Source organism: Pongo pygmaeus, chromosome 19 (genome assembly GCF_028885625.2).
Source record: "Pongo pygmaeus isolate AG05252 chromosome 19, NHGRI_mPonPyg2-v2.0_pri, whole genome shotgun sequence".
Taxonomy (NCBI): Eukaryota; Metazoa; Chordata; class Mammalia; order Primates; family Hominidae; genus Pongo; species Pongo pygmaeus.
The window spans coordinates 61,234,570-61,247,635 of NC_072392.2; the positions used below are offsets into that span (position 1 = coordinate 61,234,570).

Below are 13,066 nucleotides of genomic sequence, written 5' to 3' on the forward strand. Positions count from 1 at the left end.
CAATAGAGTAGAGGGTAGGGTGTGAGGTGGGCAGCCACCACCCCCAGGGTTACATGCCACATGGGGTCCCCAACCTCTGCTCTAAGCCAGGTCTTCAGATGGGCCAGAAGCATCATAAAGAGAATGCCAACAGCCATCCCTCCTAGGGTGGCCACTCCAGAGCAGGAACTGCTCGCTTTACTGGCAAGTCACTTAACCTCCATAACGGCCCTATGACATAGCTACTGTTGTTAACCTCATTTTGCAGATAAGGGAACTGAGGCACAGAGAGTTTAAGTGACTTGCCCAAGCGACAGTGGTGGGGCCAGGATTTGAACCCAGGCAGTCTGGCTTCAGGGTCCGCCTTCTTCACTTTACTGCTTTACCACCTTCCACCCGCAGGAGCTGCTGGCTGCCAGGAGCACTGCAGTCTCCATCCCTGCTGTGGACAGCAAGGCTGATGCCGCCCCAGTGCACACAGTCAACTATTCTTTTATCCTACTCTGCCAGCTAGGTCTGGGCAAAGCTTTTGGGGGACTCATCTATTCATTTTATATTCAGTGTGGGCCCGGCAAGATGGCTCATGCCTGTAATCCCAGCACTTTGGGAGGCCGAGGAGGGCAGATTGCCTGAGGTCAGGAGTTCGAGACCAGCTTGGCCAACATAGTGAAACCCCATCTCTACTAAAAATACAAAAATTAGCCAGGCATGGTGGTGCATGCCTGTAGTTCCAGCTACTCGGGAAGCTGAGGCAGGAGAATCACTTGAACCCAGGAGGTGGAAGCTGCAGTGAGCTGAGATCATACCACTGCACTCCAGCCTGGGCAGCAGAGCAAGACTCCATCTCAAAAAAAAAAAAAAAATTTCAATATGAAGGTATTATATGTCAAAGCTGTGCAAGGCATAGGGAGTACTAAGTTGGTGAGGATAGAGAGGCTGCCCTCAAGGAGCTTATACTTTACTGGAGAAGACAGATCAGGGTTACAATGCAGAGGGGTATGGGCTAGAAGAGGGGAACTGCAGGACAGCACCTGACAGGCCCACAGCCAGCTTGGGGTGGGGGAAGGGCTTCCTGGGGGAGGCAGCATCTGAGCTGGGTCCTGGAGGATGAAAAGGCATTAAGCCAGAGAAAGGGGAGAGGTGGGAAGAATATTCTGGGCAAAGAGTGTGATGCAACATGGCATCATCAGGGGTCCACAAGAGGGTTAGTGCTGGAGAAGCAAAGAAGTCCAGGTGGGCACCACAGGACAGGGGCCTGTGGGCCATGCAGCTGTCTGGATTTTATCCCAAGGCTACAAGCAGTGGAATGCAAAATCAGATGTGCACTTCAGAAGATCCAAAAGCAGAACCATCTGGAAGAAGGGAGACTCTGGAGATGGGGACACTGGAGATGTGCCCTCTCTCACCAGTTGAAAGAAACTTTCAGTTCCTGCCCTTCTCACTTTAGCCCTAGTCTCCCACCAACCCTTCTCTCTCCCCCAATCTCCATGCTCTGGATAGAGGAGGTTCACAAGCCAGGGCCTGAAGATTAACAGAGCTTTGAAGCCAAAGAAGTGACCCCTGGGTAAGAACCAAAATCCCCTGTAAGCCTTAACCCTTTCCTCACCTCCAACCACAGTCACGCGCTCCCCATCAACTAAAACCTGCTTGGGAGACCATCGACTCGGCACCCTCATCATCTGTGTCTAAGTGTAATGGAAAAAATTGACTGTTTGCTTGGTGCAATAGGGCATGACACTGTTTACACAGAAATAATAGCCCAACTGTGATGGGTTCTAAATCTCCATTACAGTGAAAGATTTGAAGGACTAAAGCAGTTAGAAAAATAATTGGTTTTCTTGTTTAGTTTAAAAATCCTTTATGCTTACAGACCATGGACTTCACACCTCCTTTCTTAAGGGCTTTAAAATAGAAAAGAACAGGAGCTAGAAGATAAGGCAGAAGTCGAGGACTTCTGTTTTTCTGGAAGGCTCCTCTGAGCCGACAAGGCCAGGGCTGTTCTGGATTTCAGAGCACAAAGAGGCTCTTGGAGCCAACCATGGTCTCCTGAGGCTTTTACCAACTTGAAAGCAGCCTTTCTCCAGGGCAGAAACGAAGGTGAGAGCTGGTATCGGACAGCCTGTGTTGGAGTTTATGCCCAGGGGAACATGCAACTGACAGCTGGAGGAGACTCAGGGCCTCTGCTTTCAAGGGAGGAGAAACTGTCAGAGGGTCAGTTACAAGAACAAAAGCAGAAGGGAAAAGATTCTGTCTCAAGGAGAGAGAGGTCAGCTAATGACTCCTCTCAGGCCCCTTACAGCATCTCCCCAGTGCTCGTCATCCTCAGCTGCTCTTTACAACAGAGCACACAGGATGCCCGGATGAGGCCCAAGAGACCCGCGTTCTGGGCAGCCACTCTACTACACCGACTGCATACCCCGGCATTGATGACAGCTCAAGACCTCAGCAAGCAGTGTGCTGTGTGCCTGAGCGTCATCTCAGAAGCCAGGATTCTTGCTATCTCTTCTTCAAGAGATGTCAGTCCCACAACCTTCAGTAGTAACAACAATAAATGCTACATGTATTGCATTTGAGTGTAATGTGCCAGCCACTGCTTGTTTTTTTTTGTTTTGTTTTTTGTTTTTTGTTTTTTTTGAGATAGATTCTTGCTCTGTTGCCCAGGCTGGAGTGCAGTGGCGCAATCTTGGCTCACTGCAAGCTCCGCCTCCCAGGTTCACACCATTCTCCAGCCTCAGCCTCCCGAGTAGCTGGGACTACAGGCGCCCGCCACCACGCCCGGCTAATTTTTTTTGTATTTTTAGTAGAGATGGGGTTTCACCATGTTAGCCACTTGATCTCCTGACCTCGTGATCTGCCTGTCTCGGCCTCCCAAAGTTCTGGGATTACAGGTGTGAGCCACCGCACCCGGCCGCCACAGCTTGTTTCTAAGGACTCTGTGTGCACTGTCTCGCTGAATTCTCACAACACCCTTAGGTAGAGACTCTTTTCTCCATTTTACAGATGTGGAAACTAGGGCTTTAAGAGGTTACATAACAGACAGTAAATGGTGGCACCAGAGATTCAAACGCAGCCCCATCTGCCTCTAGAGCCTGAGCTCTTATCCACTACATTTGACATTGCTGGGTTTGAGGCAACGACTTTAGCTGACAGACCACACTGCCAAGGAGGTGACCTTTGTTGGCTGGACCCAGAGAGGACACATCTGGCTCTCTGGCAGGGGACTGCCAGATACCTAAAAATGGGCCAGAGAGTGTCAGTGTGCAGGTCCCTCACAGAGGAGAGGGGGAATGACAGAAGGGGTGGCGGGTGGGCCGTATATGTGCATCACTATGCTTTTAAAGAGAAAGGGTGCTATGAGAATGGCCTTCCTGGAGGGTCAGTCAGTAGAGACATCCGTAAATGTTCACGGAAGACTGTCGGGATTCCCTAGGACCAGTGTCCTAGAGGTCCTGGATCACCCTCTCCACCTTCTAGGGGCAGGCCCAGGAAATGCCCTCTGGTTGGATACAGCACGAGGGAATGAATACTAAAGGGGAAACCAGGTGCCCACCATCCCTCTTTCCTTCCTTCCATCTATCCATCTGTCCATCCATCCACCCATCTAGCCATCTTTCATCAGTTCTTCCTTCCTTTCATCCAGCCATCTGCCCATCCATCCTTCATCTGCCCTTCTGTCTATCCATGCATCCATCTATCATCTGACTATCTATCCATCCATCTGCCATTCTTTTCATTCGTCTATCTACACATCCATCCTTCATCTGTCTTTCTATCCGTGCATCTGTCCTTCCTCTTTTCTCTTCCCTTTATTCATCCATTCATACTTCTTCCTTTTTTCCATCCATCCAATGCTTTTCAAGAATGCACCATATCCCAGGTACAATCATCTCCACATGGCCAGCCAGACTCCTGGCCTCAGGACTGCTGGGAGATCCAGAAATGCATACCCACCTGACAGTTCTTCCAGGAGGAGCAATGCCTGTCTTCAGGGACAGAGACTTGGTCAATAAGAGGTGTGTTTATTTTTTCCCAATCTGTGCACCCTCATCTTAGTCTAAGCTTCTGGCTACCCAGAGACCTTCTTAAGGTGAGTAGGGAGGGATGATAAAGTTTCTCTAAAAAGATACACAGTGACTCCACATATAAGACATCACTCCCTTCTGCTCACAAGATAAGGATCCCTTTGAAAAGAGTTAATAGGATGAAAAATCACAGCAGCCAAGATTCCCTCCACTCTCTCATTAAACTAAAGAGCAGGGGACACAGAACTCAGATGAATGAAACAGACCTTAAGTTGTTCTGACTTAAGACCAGTATCTGAAATATGATTTTCATTTGAAAGTTGGACCTAAATGTTGCCGACAGCAACCTTAAAAAAATCAATAAAGAAAAGAGGGGATGAGAGTATAGTGAGAAAAATGCAGACACTTATGAGTTCAAGACCCTGCGGGACACTCCTGAATATTTTAAATACCTTGGGGGAAAAAAAATGAAAACAGTTTCTCCCAACTTAAACCAGAGAAGGGAGTCTCTTTCTAGTCTGCAAATCCTTTGAGGCAATTCTTTAAATTATTTACCAGCTTTTTGATTATATTTTATGGTGGGGTGGGTGGCAGGGAGAGGAAAAAAGAGCTGGGCAAGAAGTAAGTGGGAGAAACCCGCTGCTGACATTTTCAATATCTGTCTGGAATATTTTAAAAGCCTGTGTCTGTTTGAAATTGCACAGTCTTGGGCAACAATGGACTGCCGCCTCCCGTACAGCTTTAGGTCATATTTGCATACAAAAGACCAGCTGCTGAGCAGCTATTATGCCAGGGAGCCACAGCGGGCCTGGGAGAGGCCAGGTTACCAGCAAGTGTAAAGAACCCACAGAGACCCCATTAATTTTTCAGGAATTCTCAGGCCCTGGCCTTTTAAAGGCCAGTGGGGAGAAATTCCAGTCAGAAGCCTCCCCACAGTCATTGCCACTAAATGTTGGGTCCAAATTGAGAAATGAAGAGTGACAGGGCCTCTCCCCTAATTACGGGGGATGCTGGTTCCTGAAGGCTGCAGTGAGCAACACCCTTCACAGAGCCTGGTGTGCACCGAGCTGGGGAGAGGGCCGCCTCGTGTGCACCCGAGTCTCCCTCTGAGGTCCAATTTCAGGAAATTTATTACAGTTGTAAGCCATTAGGTGCCAATTTTTCAAATCAACCTTATGATTCGAAAACCATGAAAGCATTTGCCGCCTAATAGACTTTGGAAACCCTTCTATGGGGCTCAGAGCTGAGCTAACGTTCTCTAAAAGCATCGCAATAAAGCTTCATGTTCTTCAGCATTCTCGGGCCTGTAAAAAAACTGATGTGCTGCTAAGTAGAGTTTGGGTCTCTGGGCTGTTCCAATCCCACCAAGGTGGGTGGAGAGAAGGGTGGAATTCAGGAGAGCATGGCCACTCAGGCTAAGAGCACAGAACAGTACCAGCAACAGAGACTAGTGGCCTCTGAAAAGGGAAGGCCAACACCCACCCTCCCATGGGCTTTCGGTAAGGCCTGAATTAAGGACATAGAACTATTAGCATAATGCCTGGCATACAACGGGCTCCTTTCTCCCCTTCCTCATCCTCCACTCCACTCCAGAACCCCTAAGATCAACAGTTTGACACCAAGGGCAACTTATTTCGTGGTGAAAAAACAAACACAAAAACACAAAGCAGCTTCTGAAAAAACCCAGGCATGGGTCTACCTCATTTTCCCTGGTTAGGGAAAGGGGCCCAGGAAGACCTTTGCCTTTGAGAGAGGTGTCTGCAATGTGATGTGGGCTGACTCTCATGTCAACAAAATGCCTCCTCTGTGTGTTTTTTTCTTTTCTTTACGTAGAGACAGGGTTTTGCCATGTTGCCTAGGCCGTTCTCGAACTCCTAGACTCAAGTGATCCACCTGCCTTGGCTTCTCAAAGTACTGGGATTATAGGCCTGAGCCACCGCACCCAGCCTGTGCTTTAATTTAGGTTTTCAGAACTGGTCATCTAATCATGTTAAACAGAAATACGACAGTAATGAAAAGGATAATAATATCACATACTTAAACTATTCTTGATGGTCCCATCAAAAAAATTTTTTTTCTGCCTTTGAGAAACATTCACGTGGCCCAAGACGAGGGCATTTCCCAGGGCAGGTATAAGATGAGTGCTGTCAGCAGGAAGCAAGGAAGCCGCACCACTTAACAGGGAAGCTAGTGCAGGCTTTCACAACAGTATCTCATGCCAGGTGGGCACTGCTCACGGGGCTCTGTCATATCTGACGATGGAGACGGACCGTTTCCAACTCAGAACCAAGGACTTTTTGGCAAGGTCAGACGTCTTCTGGCCAAGCTGAAGCCAGAGGCTCTGCAGGCCGCCTGCTGGACCAATCTCAGAGAAAAGAGGAAAGGACAGGAACAGAGTGGCCTACCAGGAACTCTCAGGCCTACAAAGAGTGTCCCAAGGGGCAGCAGCGTGGGAGGATGCCCTGCCTCTCCCCATCTCCTCCTTCCAGCTGAAGAGGCTGGCCCACACCCACACCTCATAACGAGGCAGCAGTCTTCTTGCTTGCAGCCGTCCTCAGAGAAATGGATCTAACCATGTTCTCCCCCATCTGACCCCCTACTTGAGATCTGTCCAGCCCCTTCCAGAGAGGTGGCCTGTTCCTCTAGTCCACTTCTGCTTCTAAGACACCTCTGCTTTTCCTTTTTGTTTTTTGAAATAGGGTCTTGCTCTGTTGCCCAGGCTGGAGTGCAGTGGCGTGATCATGGCTAACTGCAGCCTTGACCTCCCAGGCTCAAGTGATCCTCCTGCCTCAGCCTCCTGAGTAGCTGGGACTATAGGCACGTGCCACCACGCCTGACTAATTTTTGTTTTTTTCTGTAGAGATAGGGTTTTGCCATGTTTCTCAGGCTGGTCCCAAACTCCTGGGCTCAAGTGATCCATCTGCCTCAGCCTCCCAAAGTGCCAGAATTACAAGTGTGAGCCACTGCCCTGGCCAACTCTTTTTCTACCTCCAGGTCACTTCTTTCCTTCCTTCCTCCCTCAACTCCCCACCTCATCTCCCAAAATATCAACCAAGGAGACAGAACCACTGTGAGTCCAGAAAATATTCTTGAAAACACACACACACACACACACACACACACACACGTTCATTAAACTGAACCAAACTACAGGTGAAAGTAGACAAGGTGGAGACACTTTAGGGGTGACAAAATTCAGGTAAACTCTTCAGTCTGAAGTGTTCCAGTCTAAGGATCCAGAAAGTGTCAAACAAATGACAAAGAAGAGGGCAATGCTGGTTGGATAATATAGAGAAGGAATGCACAGAACTGGTGTTGGAGGGCAGGTCTAAACTAGTTAGAGAGGGGGAGCGCTCTGGACTGGGCACAGCAGGTGTGCTGTCCAGGGCCAGGGGCAGGGCAGGGGGCTGGAGCAGTGGGTTCACACTGCTGAATGGATGAAGCTGAGGTTGTGATTGGACTGGACAGGGAAGGGTCTGGAAGGCCAGGTAAGAGAACACCCTGGAGATTCTGATGGAGGCACCCCCATGTGAAGGCAGTGCTCATGGGGAGGCAAAAGAAGCCCTGGGCTGTTGGGGAGGAGACCCAGCCAGCTGGGAGGGCGGGGCAAAGCCTTAGCGGGTGGGTGACTAGGGTCCGGACAGGAGGCAGTCTCAGTGGGGCCATGGGGAGGGAGGCTGTAGAGACAGAAACGGTGACTGGCTTGACAGGGGGTGGCTTTCTCAAAACGCTGAGAAGCCTCTAGGTTTTACTCATGCTGGAAATTCCCCAAGATCAAATTTTTTTCAAGTCATTTCAAAACTATTGGTCCTAGTCAGACAAAGGTCCTACTCACCCTGCTCACCACCTCCACTCCTACATACACAATGCTGGAGGGTCCAGCCCCGCGCCTTCCCTCTCAATGCAGGCTTGACACTCCAGACGGAAAACAAGCCACCCTTGGCGAACTGAGCAGGCCAGGGTCCTAGCAGAAGGGAGAGGGCAGAGGGACCCAGGTATCTATCTATATCCCTCCCAGAGCCCAGGCCTGGGGTCCTCCAAGCTGTAAGCAGGGAAAGGGGCACTCGTTGCGACGAAAACTGCAGCTCCTTAATCCTGAGACCTGTGGTGGAAGGGGCCCCATGGCCTCCACTAACATCTAAGTGGGAGTCTCCCAGCTATCACCATCCTCCATTATAGACACAGGTGCCCAAGGAAGAGGGAAACACCAGGAGAATGTCTGAGTACTTGTGTGTGACAGAGAGTATAACAGGAAGGTGCCGGCACAGCAGCCCTTGCAATTCACAAGGAAGGGAGGAACTCTGGCTATCCAGAGGCCTCTGCCACATTACAGACTTACTGGCCCACAATGCTTTGGGGGCCAACATTCCCCTCTTGATGAATTTCAACTCAGCTGTCTGCACTTCACCTAAATGGATTGCCTTTGAGGAGGAAATGCTTTAAGTGATAAGGCTTATTCAGGAGAATGTCCTGCTCTGTGCTGGAATATTTTTTGATCGATAGAAGGAAATTCTCCAAGTATGCAGACTCACATAGATACACCCTTTTTCTTGTCCACACTCACAAACCCCTGCTGGGAACTGCAGCCTACACAGGGGAGTTAGTCAATGTTCCAGAAGAAAAGTTTTGTCAGAGAAGGGCAGGGGAATCTAGAAGCTGCAAGGTGAGATGTCTGGGGTCACGTGGGCACAACACCCACCTCTGGAAAGGCAAAGAAAGGAGTCCTGGCAGGGGCTGGCAGCCAGGGAGGCATCCGTCCATCTCTGGTGGATGGCTGGGACCCACACAGTAAGGTGAACCATGAAGGGCCGGGCAGGGGAGGTGGCACCAGAGAGACACAGAGCAAGAGAAAGTTGGAGAGAGCCCTAATCCAATGTGACTGTTGTTCTTACAAAAAGAGGACATTTAGGCCCAGGCATGTGCACAGGGAGAGGGTTATGTAAAGATGAAGGCAGAGACTGGAGTGATGTGTCTACAAGCCAAGTAATGCCAAAGACTGCCGCAAGCCACCAGAGGCAAGGGGAGAGGCCTGGGACAGACTGTCCCTCAGAGCCCTCAGCAGGAACCAATCCTGCCCGCACCCTTATCTTGGACTTCTGGCCTCCCAAACTGTGGGACAAGGCATTTCTGTAGCTGAGGCACCCAGTTTGTGGTACTTTGTTATGGCAGCCCTAGGAAACTAATACAGAAAGAGAGAAGGACAAGAGGAAGGAAACGGGGTAATGCAAAAGGAAGAGTAAGAGAAGAAAGTTTATGCAGAGTTGCCATCTCCTTCTCAAAACCCAAGGGTTCTAGCTCACGTCTGTAATCCCAGTACTTTGGGAGGCCGAGGTAGCAGATCTCTTGAGGTCAGGAGTTTGAGACCAGTTTGGCCAACATGGTGAAACCCGTCTCTACTAGAAATACAAAAATTAGCCGGTGTGGTGGTGCATGCCTATAATCCCAGCTACTTGGGAGGCTGAGGCAGGAGAATTGCTTGAACCCGGGAGGTGGAGGTTGCTGTCAGCTGAGATCGCTCCACTGCACTCCAGCCTAGGTGACAGGGCAAGAGACTATGTCTCAAAAAAAAAAAAAAAATCCAAGAGTTGGGGCTCTGCCCTACTGCTCCCGGCAGCAACCCGGGCCCCAGAAGGAAAAAGTTCCTGCTTCCCCGCACATTCCCTCTGTTTCCCTTCATCCCAAGCCCCTCTGCCGAGGCTACCTCTTAGGAGGATTAATTTTTAATAAATCAGCACTCTGTTTTTCTGTACTTATTAAATTTAAGACAATGAGTCATTGAACCTGTAAGACTTGGGTTGACTAATTACCACTGAACAGCTGCCTAGGATGACCGTGTGGCCCTCGGGGAGCAGGCCAAATGTTGTCTGTGTGTGGAGCCCAGAGAAGAGTAGGTGACAACACTGCACCCATGTGATCTGTGCAGTCCACTCTGCGGCCGGGTCAAGGGCAGGGAGCGGCCGGCAGGCCCCATGGGCACATGCTCAAATGTCATGAAGGGTGTTGCCAATGCCCACTCTTCAGAGGAAACGGGGCACTGAGACAAGGGGAGACTGCGGCCCCTGCCACAGGCCCATAGGACAATCAAATTTAACTTTCCACCAAAGCACCTACAAAGAGGGGTGCAGCCTCTGCAAGGAGGGATTCTGAGCATTGAGCATGGTGAGTGAGCACAGTATGGAAGACACACAGCTCCCGCCTCACGTCTCTCCTTTGGCCGGGACAAATGCACCACCCAGAGTCTGCCACCCTCCTCAGAACACACTCTGCCATTTCAGTCAACCACGCTTTCTGCCTAGAAAGCTCCTCTCCTTTCTCAGCTCAATGGTGCCCTCCCCTTGAAGGCTATAGAAGCCACAGCTCCCCTGCCTATGGATAAAGTACAAGTTTCCTAGCACCACTGAGACCTGCGCCTACCCACCTCCACCCTACTGCCATGGTTCCTCGCCTCCCTTTGTTCCTTCTGGCATTGAAAACTGCTGTAGTTCTCCAAACACACAGGCTGGGTGCCTCATGTCCCGTTAGTACTCTCCCCAGATGAACCCATCCAGCTCTTCATGATTCCTCTGCCTTCTACCTGCTTTCATCTTGGCGTACCTCAAATCTTTTTTCTTTTCTTCCCTTTCTTTTTCCTTTCCTTTCCTTTTTTCTTTTCTTTTCCTCTTTCCCTCCCTACCTTCCTCCCTTCTTTCCTTCCAAAGACAGGATTTTGCCCATCAAATCTTTTTCTTTTCTTCTCTTTCTTTTTCCTTTCCTTTCTTTTTTCTCTTTCCCTCCCTACTTTCCTGCCTTCTTTCCTTCCCAAGACAGGGTTTGGCTCTGTCACCTGGGCTGGAGTGCAGTGGTGCAACCACAGCTCACTGCAGCCTCATCCTCCCAGGCTCAAGTGATCCTCCTGCCTCAGCTTCCCAAGTAGCTGGGACTACAGACATGTGTCACCATGCCCAGTCGATTTTTTAATTTTTAATTTTTAATTTTTTTTGAGACAGAGTCTCGCTCTGTTGCCCAGGCTGGAGTGCAGTGGCATGATCTTGGCTCACTGAAACCTCCACCTCCCAGGTTCAGGCAATTCTCCTGTCTCAGCCTCCCAAGTAGCCGAGATTACAGGTGCCTGCCATCACACCCAGCTAATTTTTATATTTTTAGTAGAGACGGTGTTTCACAATGTCGGCCAGGCTGGTCTCTAACTCCTGACCTCAGGTGATCTGCCCGCCTCAGCCTCCCAAAGTGCTGAGATTACAGGCGTGAGCTACCGTGCCTGGCTAATTTTTTAATTTTTTGTAGAGATGAAGTCTTGCTATGTTGCCCAGGCTGGTCTTGAATTCCTGGGCTCAAACAATCCTCCTGCCTCAGCCTCCTGAAGTGCTAGGATTAGAGGTGTGAGTCACCACACCCGGCCAAGCCATACTTTCCTTAAATGTTCTGCATGACTCTACCTTACCATGAGGCCATGAGTAAAGGCTGTGCCTCCTATCTCCAGGACCTACCACTAGTCAGACGCAACTGGTGCCTGAATAAACAAACACATGACAGTGGTGACTAAAAGCTGCTCAAATCAAACATCAGGGTTCCTATCTAACAAGTCTTCCTTTTCCGGGGAACCTCGGGACATTTATGGACCTGGAGCCAGAGGTCAAAGGTTCAGGGCCTCCTACCATTCTGATGTCAGAGGAGCAAAAGCCACAGCAGATGATTCAAATCTCTCCCTTCCCGTCTCCAGGCCGCGTGATGCCTTTTGCTAGAAAGTCCGACTGAGGCCAATGCCCCCGTGCGGCATCCCATGTTCTGCCTCACCTTCTCTCACCTCATTCCTTTCCCACCCCTGCCCCCAAAATAAAGCAGAGAGCACTTCAGAAGAAAGTTGATGGTGACCCAAGTTTAACACAAAGGTAGTCATTACCATGTCATGAGGATGTGTGTGAGAAACACTTAGCCCAGGTTCCAAAACACCACAAGTGGTTTACCTTTTGTGCCACATAAACACCCTAAACTCAAGTTTTACTCAACACTCATTAAATGGAGAGAAAAACATTAAAGAGCACTGGCCTGCCTCTGCTAAGCTCCCATCCATCCAGCTCTTACAAAGAGGTAGGCATTCTTCCGAGCGACACAGCAAAACAACCACTGCCGAGGCTGAGCTGAAGTTATTTGGTGGTAATTAAAAGGAGCTGCCACAGTTACCCAAAGCAAACAACCCAACGCTCTCGCCAGGTGCCCGGCAACCACGGAGCAGGGACAGGCAAGGGAATTCTCAAATTATCATCCCATGGCCTGCACAGGGCACCCTCCCACACCAAGCCTGGTTCAAGACATGTTATCAGTAGCAATTAAGAAGGCAATTATTTTCTGGAGTTTATATGCTAACTGATCTGAGTTATGGGCCAAGCAGCTGGGCTTCTTGCTGATAACCCAGAGGCATGGAACACAGAGAGAGTATTAGAGCTGGAGAGGGGCTCTCCATCCATGTAGCCAGCAGTTCCCAGTCAGAGACTTTGTGCTCCTGAAGAAGATATCAGCAATGAGGCTGTCAGCTTCCAAAAGCCAACCAGAAATTGCACAGTGACCCAGAGTTCTTTCCTTCTGACTAAAGCATGGTAACACTGGTTGACCTAAATCTCTGATGGCCACTGAGAGATTAAAATATATATATACACACATATATTAAAAATATGTGGCCGGGCACAGTGGCTCACACCTGTAATCCCAGCACTTTGGGAGGCTGAGGCAGGTGGATCACGAGGTCAGGAGATCGAGACCATCCTGGCTAACACAGTGAAACCCCGTCTCTACTAAAAATATAAAAAATTAGCCAGGCGTGGTGGTGGGCGCCTGTAGTCCCAGCTACTCGGGAGGCTGAGGCAGAAGAATCGCTTGAACCTGGGAGGCAGAGCTTGCAGTGAGCCAAGATCACGCCACTGCACTCCAGCCTGGGCAACAGAGCGAGACTCCATCTCAAAAAAAAAAAAAAAAAAGTATATATGTCAGGCTAATATAGTTTATTAAAATATGTATTTATATATATGCAATATGGTATCTGATATCTATTTTTATATATGTATATGCCCAGT

General features: G+C 49.5%; 1 protein-coding gene across 6 annotated transcripts in view; it reads right to left on the reverse strand.

The window, feature by feature from the left end:
- The window catches only part of MSI2 (musashi RNA binding protein 2), a 429,353-nt gene that overhangs the window by 214,180 nt on the left and 202,107 nt on the right, over positions 1 to 13,066 (reverse strand). The gene's annotated exons all lie outside the window — the stretch shown is intronic.